This window comes from Gossypium hirsutum, chromosome D03 (genome assembly GCF_007990345.1).
Source record: "Gossypium hirsutum isolate 1008001.06 chromosome D03, Gossypium_hirsutum_v2.1, whole genome shotgun sequence".
NCBI classification, from domain to species: Eukaryota; Viridiplantae; Streptophyta; class Magnoliopsida; order Malvales; family Malvaceae; genus Gossypium; species Gossypium hirsutum.
Window position 1 is genome coordinate 14,303,458 of NC_053439.1, and position 9,188 is coordinate 14,312,645.

Here is a 9,188-nt window from a genome sequence, read left to right on the forward strand (position 1 = left end):
CAAATCTTCCAAAGAACTGAAATTAGCATCTAATTTCTATCGAACTATAACCTCCCACTTCCTTGCGGATTATTCGTCTATTGTAGCCTTTGGCGGACTCCTTTTTCTATTAGCCTTTTGTGGACTAATTGGTGTCACCTAGCTCTGGTCAACATTCCTCTTCTCTATAGATCCCTGATAGTTTTTTCTAGTTAGACCATTTGATAAATGATCACTTTCGCCCGCCTCTAACTGCCTTATTACTCGTGGACTCTTTGAATTAGGTTCCGCTCAATCATCTATTATAGCACCCGATTCAGGATTTTTTTGCCAAATCCAACGAACTAATACCTGTGAATTCTCCATAACTCACATATTTAATCATCGTTATGAGGTTTACTTGGAACTTAAGACTTTTCTACCCACTTTTCTTATCCTTACATTTTGGCAGATTCCTAAGCTACCTCGTTTACGCGTATTCTCATCTGCTGCATATTCATCTGATCATGCTGCCTTTCATGTGACTTGTACTTCAATCTCACCTGCCTTGCCATGTCAGGTTTCAAGATTAGTCGTCTAGGCGGACTTGACTTGATGCAATAGTCAAATTATGGTTTTACTCAGTATGAACCCTTGTTTAATGTCCTAGCAGATTCTTATTGGTTGCCACAGTCGAGCTTTTGTCTTACACTTTATAATCTTCGTGTTTATTGTCTCGAAAGACTCGATTAGTCACCATAGCCAAACTATGGTCTTACACCTCGTAATTCTCGTGTTTACTGTCCCGGTGGACTATATTGGTTGCCATAGCTAAAATATGGTATTACACCTCATAATTCCCCTATTTATTATCCTAACAGATTCTATTGGTCGTCATAGTCGAGCTATGGTATTACACCCTAAACCTTTTTGAGGTGTCACCTCGAAGACCTTATTGTCGTAGCAGTGTTACCCCACTCAACCTGCTAATCACCTTCGCGGTGTTGCTCTAACCATCATCACGGTGTTGCTCTAGCAAGCCAATCAATATCATTTCGTCTCATATTTATCCTTGATGCTCAAAAACCCTAGTGTCCCCTCCACAAGGCCTACAGCTTCGGACACTATGGTTTGCTCTCAGCAACATTGGATGGTAGAATCTTAACGGTTTATCCTTGATGCTCAAAAACCCTAGTGTCCCCTCCACAAGGCCCACAGCTTCGCACACCACTATTTGTTCTCAGCAACATCAGATGGTAGAATCTTAACAGAAATTCCATTTTGCCTATCTATCTGCCTATTCCTCCATACCACCTTACTTATAACCTTGATGCTCAAACATCACAGTGTCCCATCTGTAAGGCTTAGAGTTTCGCACACCACAGTTTGCACTCAATGACACCGGATGGCGATATACGGAAACACCATTTCCCAAATCCTAACTTCATCTATCTTGTAAAAAATCTCCCTCCCATATTCCATCGCTATAATTATACAATACATGCATTTCATGCAAAGTAGATACTTAGTACATGACATAAAGTAAGCCATATATTCCACACCATGCATTATCATTTAAGGATCATTTTTACAAGTACTTACATACTTGAACAAAATTATGCATTCACAGCATGGTCAATCATAGTTTTGCACACAATGACTGACTCAACAACCTAGAATATTCACAACACAAAATCATTTAATGAGTCAATCGTATCAACCATCCAAAACAAAGTGCATAACTCACATTGCTTCCTTATTCTTGACGAATTAGCTTGTCCAAATGCTAGAATCTCATTTCCTGACAGTAGTTTCACAATTTCCTATTCCCAAAATTAAATTCTCACGAGAGCTGCAATGTGCAGGGCTTTTTTCAGCTACCTTCTCTTTTACTTTGGAGCGATCGAAAAAGATGGTGTTACAATAAGGAAAATTGGTAAACAAATTTGAGAAGAATTTTGTCTTCCACACACCTACATATACATAAAAATATTTATATAGCCAAAGTTGGCACGGTCTTCTTAGTCCGTTATAGCCAATCGTCACTAATCATTTTGTTTTCCACTATGGAACCAGCCAGTTCCATTCTAACCAAACCAAAATTTAGATCCAACCAATCACAATTTGGCCACTAAAATTTCTGAATTTCCTAATGGAGTTAAACAATTTGCTAATCCTTTAAATCTAATTCAAAATTTTCTTAAATTTTTGGGTTAATAAAGATAACCTGGTGTTATAACTCCCTTACCCTTAAAGAAAATTTCGTCCTCAAAATTTCCTTTTGTGGCTAGCTCTAAAAGCGGACTCCAATTTAACTCCTCTCACAACACAAAGGAGGTCACCACTATACATTCTTTTTTCCACGACACTAACTACTATTTCATCATTATTCCTTAAACTTGTCCCACTTGAGTTAATAAAGATAGTTAATTACCTGTACTTAAGTCCATCTAGTTGCATTTTAGGAAATTTCATTAGTATTTTGAGCATTGCATTAGAACTTGGATTGCATTTAAATATTAGGTACTTTTAATTGCTTGTGGAATGAGTGTGTTTTGTGGTATTGGCGGGTGCATGATGAGGAACGAGTTATAAATGAGTGAAGTTTTGCAAGGGCAAAAGGGTGTCAAATTGCCAACTCGTATGCCATGGAAATGTTGGGAAGGTGTCTAGTCAATATTCAGTGCATATCAGTTTCAGCCCAACTCAACTTGTACCAGATAAATTTGCCTGGAAAAGAGAAGAAGATAAATCTTGGGTTGTTTGAATTATCCTGAAAAAAAATCTTGGGCTGTTTGAATTATCCTGAAAAAAAGAATAAAAACAATTTAAAAATCTAAATGAGGAAACCCTAGAGGGCGAACAGAGGGAGAGATCCTTAGGCAAAATAGAAGGTAGTGGCTGAATAGAGGAAAAACGAAGGCAGTCACTCTCAGCCACCTCAGGTTACTGCGTAGCTGGAGTGTAGATTGGACAAGCGAACGTTGTCTTCCCGACGTTCTTCCATTATTTCTAATCTGTTCCTTCATGAATTAAAGTGGTGAAAACGATGTTTGAGTTGAATTTTATTTGCCAACCTATGAGCTAAATCTCACAGGGTTGGGATTACTTTGATGAAACTTTAACTGTCTTTAATGGCAACATTATAAATCTGAATTATTTTACTGTTTCTTTCAATTTTTTTATTCTTTAAAATGTATATGAGCAATCCCTAGACATAGTTGACTGTGTAGCATACCCTTAAATTAATCTAAGGTCTAAAATGGTTAGACTAGTTAGATCATAGTTGAATGATATGAGCAAGTACTCGACAGATACTTGTAGTAGACTCTAGACATAGAGCAACGTTCATACAGAAGGAAATAGTGCAGGGTACCATATTAAAGGCCTATAGATACAGGCAAGGTAACTTGAGGTTTTTGCTCTCGAAAGATGCAGACAACTTTAGAACTCTTCTGAGTTGTAGGTTAAGTATTTTTTTGTTGAGGCATTGCTGATAGGAAAGGTAGATTCTTAGTAATCCCGACCTTCCCACTCAACATCACATAACCCTTATCTTTTGTCATAAAATCGTTGTCATTGCATTCGTAGTTATTTTTTTTCATTTACATAATATTCCCGTAGTAATTCTCATAATTATCATTAAATTTCTACTCTCATTGTCATAACATTTCCAAGTATTCATTAATTTCACATATTGTACACATCACTATTCCTTTAATTGCCACTACATTATTGCCATAGCTTTACCATAGTGTTATTTGCATTTTATTATAACAACTTGACCATTTTTGTGCCTCAATTCGATCCTCTTGGGAACAATACTCACTCATCACTTTATTACTTAATCCGACGTTTATACTTGCACAATTTGCGTAATACATTCACACGCGATATGTTTTTAACACTGTTGCTGGGGATTGGCAATTTGGTGAAATTTGGTTTGGTTATTTTACTTAATTCTATTAGTTTAATTTAACTTAGTTAATTTAATTTCTATAGGTTTTCCAATAGTGTATGAGAAGAGGCATTCCTACATGACGACAAAACTTTTTTTTGAGCCAGAGATCGACAGAACTTTGCGAAGAAATTATTTTTTTCGAGCCAGAGATGACCGAGTTTAATTTAACTTAGTTAATTTAATTTCTAGAAACGGGAATGACCCTGGTCTCAACGATAATCTAAATGGTCATAGTCTTAATGATAATCCAAATGGTCAGAATGTTAATTCTCCTATTCGTCATGTGATAGATGACCGAGATAAATTAATCTGAGAGCATGTTGTGCCAATTTTAGATGACTTGAATTCAGGGATAGCCAGGCCACAAATACAAGCTAAGCAGTTTGAACTGAAACCGGTAATGTTTCAAATTTTGCAAACAGTAGGTCAATTTGGTGGACTACCCACTGAAGATCCAATATTGCATCTATGAATTTTTCTAGAGGTTTGTGACTCGTTCAGGCAACAGGGTGTTCTTGAAGACACCCTGCGATTTAATTTGTTTCCATATTCTTTAAGAGATTGCATGAGAGCATGGCTTAAGGCTTTTGTAATGAACTAAATTCAAGGTTATCGGAATAGTGGTTTTGTAACCACAAATCCAATTTAAAGAGAGATTTATTTTAATATTTTGCATAAATATTGATATGATAGGAAAATCGTATGAAAATATCGATAGAAAAATTTTACCGATTTAGTGGTTTGTTAGAAAAAGAAATTATTGAAGAAATTGGGTAAAAACAAGGTATCGAGACTTCGATCTCGTAAAACTGAGTCGAAAATATTTTTATAAATATTTATGAAATGTTAGTAATGTGGTATTAAAATTTAGTTAGAAAATTTTAATGTTTGGGTAGTCAATTAAATGAAAAGAACTAAATTGGAAAATGTGTAAAGGTGGCTGGGATGATTAAATAGCTTAAGTGTCCAATGAGAAAGGATTTTTAGGGCTGGACGGCAAGGGAATGAAATCAGCAAGAAAATGAATGATTTAAGGGCAAAATTGGAATATTGCATAATTAACTAAATAAAATTAGGACTAATGTAGAAATATCTAGATTTCTTGTGATTTCTCTTCATTCTCATCAGCCAAAACGCCATAGGAGGGGTTCTTTAAGCTAGTATTTCATAATTTTTTCCCTAAGTGAGTTAATCCTTGCCTTTTTCTTGTAATTTTTGTGTTTTTAAGACTTTTACAACCAGGTTCTACCATTAAATTCATTAGTTTTTGATTTCATGGATGAAATTGAAAGTCACCATGGTTGAGTGCTGTAAGTTTATGATGAAATAGCATGAAATTGAAGCTTTAATTTGTTTATGAGATGATTTTATTAGATAATTTCAATAGATTTGATTTTTAGGATCTAATTGTGAAAAAGTTGGAATTAAAGTCTAGTGCTGAAATTTTGATTCCCAAAGGTTATAAAGTAGTTTAAAGTGATAGAATAAAGTGTTAATTGGGAAAAATCAGCTCTATTGAGAGGTTAATTGAGCAGGGACGAAATTATCATTTATTAAAAGTTTAGGGGAAAATGGTAATAAACATCTTGCACTAAAATAGTTTTGGACAGCAGTAGTAGGCTAACTTTGAAAAATCACAATAAATTATGGAAATTGAATTAGAGGATGAAAAAAACATGGAATTAAAGCTTATTGAGTCTAGTTTTTCATAGAAGATACGGTGTAAGTACTGGAATTGTAAATCATGAGATATAATAAATTTTGTGAGACAATGTGAGAATGAATTCGGGTTCCCTTGATCTGACTTTTGAAAATCATTAAAAATTGGAGAAAAATAATTATGAGTTAAAATTCACATGTTTAAATTATTAATGAATCTATTTTCAATAGAAACAAACGAAAACATCATCCAAATTTTTTACTAAGAGATAATTAATTTTTAGAAAAGAAAGGTCGAAGCTATCAGACAATAGAACAGAGGTAAGTTTGAAGATTTTACTATAGTTATTGGCTAAAACAAAAATTCTGAAAATTTTATGGTGAAAAGGTATTTGAGTCTAGTTTTAGAAACACCAAGCGGTTTTTAATTTGAAATTTTTTAGCTCGAGATATAAATAATTTAGAGACTACTGCTCAAGTAGACAACTTTGAGTGAACTATAAATAACAGTGGAATTATAGAGAATGTTACATATGAACATGAAATGTATTAAATTGATGATTAAATTTATTTATTTAGATCTAGAAAATTCAAATACGAAGCTAGATCGAAGAAAGGAAAAAGTTTGGGATTAGTAGATTTTTGTATATGAACAAGTATCGAGGTAAGTTCGTGTAACCTGAATTACATTCTTAAATGCTTGAAACGTATGTTATTGATGTGAATATGATTTAAATGTTCATTGTATGAAAATTGATGAGAAATTGATATATTTGATAAAAAGGGGAAGAAATCCCAGGTGAATGAAAGGCAAATTCGATAGATTTTTAAAAAGGAATTAACGGTAAAAGAAGATCTAGCCCGGACGGGTGATCCTATCTTGATATAGCCCACCCAAAGAATATGTCTAAAAAGGATTTAGCCTGGACGAGTAATTCGAATTAGGGTATAAATTTAGCCTGGACTGGTAATCCCGCTGTAAGGATGAGGTTCGCGGGAGTGTGTTCTCTGAAATGGAAATGTGCGCACATGAATATGAATTGACGGACCCGGAATAGTACGCTAAAAGTGCACCTCTAAAAATCCATTGAAATTCTGAGAAATTCAATGGGATAAATGTGAGAAATAATAAGGGAAATAGAAAACATGGAATTGATGAGCTCATCAATCATTAATCTTTGTATTGAACTCATATGATGCTATTTGATTAATGTTTTGGATGAGCTTTTGTGTGATTTGTAAACGGTAAATTGAATGGATGTATGAATATTTATTCTATTGTATTGAAAATATTAGGTAAGTATAATTCTTGTTACATGATCTTACTAAATCAACGTGCTTACACTGTTTCCTTTTTCCCTGATTTGTAGATTAAGAGCTCGGAGGTCGAATTCGGTCGGAGACATATCGCACTATCAACTTCAACATTTTGGTATATCAAGAAACTTTATTTTGGAATCAATGGCATGTATAAGTTGATAAAGTAAATGTTAATGTGAAATGAATGTAAAGTTAGCCATTGGTATGGCTATCAAATCCTGGTTTTGGTATGTGATGAGGTTATCTTATGGATATGCATAAATCTATCTTGAAAATATGTTGAATTGGATTGGTTGATTTGGTTTGATATTGATGTTTGTTTTGGACTTCGGAGGCCCATCCAAGGGACGCCATAATATGTTTCAATAAAAGAATAGTATTTAACTCGTAATAACAAAAAAAATAATTCAAAAAACTCCAGTAATGCCTCGTACCCTATTCCAGTGACGAATATAGGTAAGGGGTGTTACAGCTTTTCCGTCAAGGACAATGACATCATGGAATAATCTTTGCTAGAGATTTTTGCTACAGTATAATCCATCGAACATGAATGCCAAGATTAGAAATGACATCACATCTTTTTAGCAGTTAGAGAATGAAACTTTATATGAAGCTTGGGAACGAATTAAAGATTTAATTTGGAACTGCCTGATGCATGGATTTCAGCTGGACTGAAATGTAAATAATCTATAATGGGTTGAATGCATATACGAGAATGGTAGTTGATCCGCCAATGGTACATTTTTGGATAAATCTTACAACGAAGCATATGAGATTTCGAAAAGAATTGCCAACAATGACTATCAGTACCCTACCATAAGAGTTAGGACGTACAAGAGAGCTGCTGGTACCATGGAGCTTAACGCAATCACTTCGTTGAAAGCCCATGTATCTTCTCTAGCTAATATGATTAAAATAATAAAAAAAATCAAACTGTAGTCCAAGAGATGAAATCAGTTGAACTGTCATGCGTTTATTGTGGCAAAGATCATGTGTTTGACGAATTCCCATCGAACCCAACATCAGTTTACTACATGGGTAATTTTAACTGAAATAATAATCCCTATTCCAACACTTACAATTTGAGGTAGAAGCAGCATCTGAATTTTGGTTGGAATAATCAAGGTGTAGAGAGTTCACACAATGTTTCAAGATAAAATATCCACAATGCACCGCCCAATTATAATCATCTTATGTTGAAGAAAAATGCTCAACAAGGCCAGGTAACATCTTCTAATTCTATTAAATCTTTTTTTAAGTAGTATATGACAAAAAATGATGATATGATTCAGAGTCAGGATATGTCTTTCTGAGCTCTTGAAAATCAAGTGGGGCAAATAGCGAACGCTCTAAATTCAAGGCCACAAGGAGTATTGCCAAGTGATACTAAAAATTTGAGAACCCAAAGGAAGGAGCAGTGCAAGGCCATCTATAACACCTCGAATTTTGGGCCTAGAAGAAATAGGTTTTGAGCAAGGGAACAGTTAGGAACTTCACATAAATACTTAGTTGTGCAAGTAAGTGACATAAATGAATGTGTGCTTCAGTGGTTAAGTGATTTAGGAGTGTTTGGAAGTGTTTGAGAAGTCAGAGGTTCAAGCCTTGGCTTATGCAAAATTTTTATTTTAAGTGAATAAAATCTTTGGATCTAGATAGTAGGTTCTTAAATTATTGTGGTTCAAAAATGATACAAAGAGAGCCTATGGTCTAGTGGCAAGGTGGCGTGTTGTGTAACTGTGAGGTCTGAGGTACAAGTCTTGGGTTGCGCAATGGATTATTTATTTTGCTTCTTGAGCTGTATAGGTAGTGGAGTTGGATTGAAATACTTCTAAATGGAGTTTGAACTGGTCATAGAGAGATTTGAGGAGAGAATATTAGGATTTGGGGAGGTTGTTGTTGTAGAGTGATAATAGTAGAAAATTAAAAGATTTGGGGGTTATCAATTGGGATTTTTATTTTCTTTTTCAGTTCTTTTCCAAAATTTTAGACGTTTCAATTCTCCTAATCCCCTGTTGATTTTCTTTTTCTCGATTTTCCTTTCTCTTTCCTCTCTTTCGTCTTTGGCACTTTCCAATTCGGTGTGGCTCGATTGCTGTTGGTGTCCTTGGTGTGTGTTCTGGTAAGTTTAGTTAACGTGATTGAAATTTAGGTTCTGGTAATCGTTACTAAAGGGGTTTTCTTGTGTTAGGAGAAGATTAAGTGACTGGAGTTCTTGCCTAACAGAGTCGTCGTGTGTGGAATCACCAATGTTTAGTCAAAGGTAAGGACTTTTGTTGTTGTTAAAGGTTGC

The 9,188-nt window shown here is 34.6% G+C and overlaps 1 non-coding gene across 1 annotated transcript; it reads right to left on the reverse strand.

The window, feature by feature from the left end:
• Positions 1 to 7,453: 7,453 nt before the first annotated feature.
• Positions 7,454 to 7,560, reverse strand: LOC121215701 (small nucleolar RNA R71). The gene has a single exon (XR_005911677.1). It is a non-coding gene; the product is annotated as a small nucleolar RNA R71 (small nucleolar RNA).
• Positions 7,561 to 9,188: the final 1,628 nt, after the last annotated feature.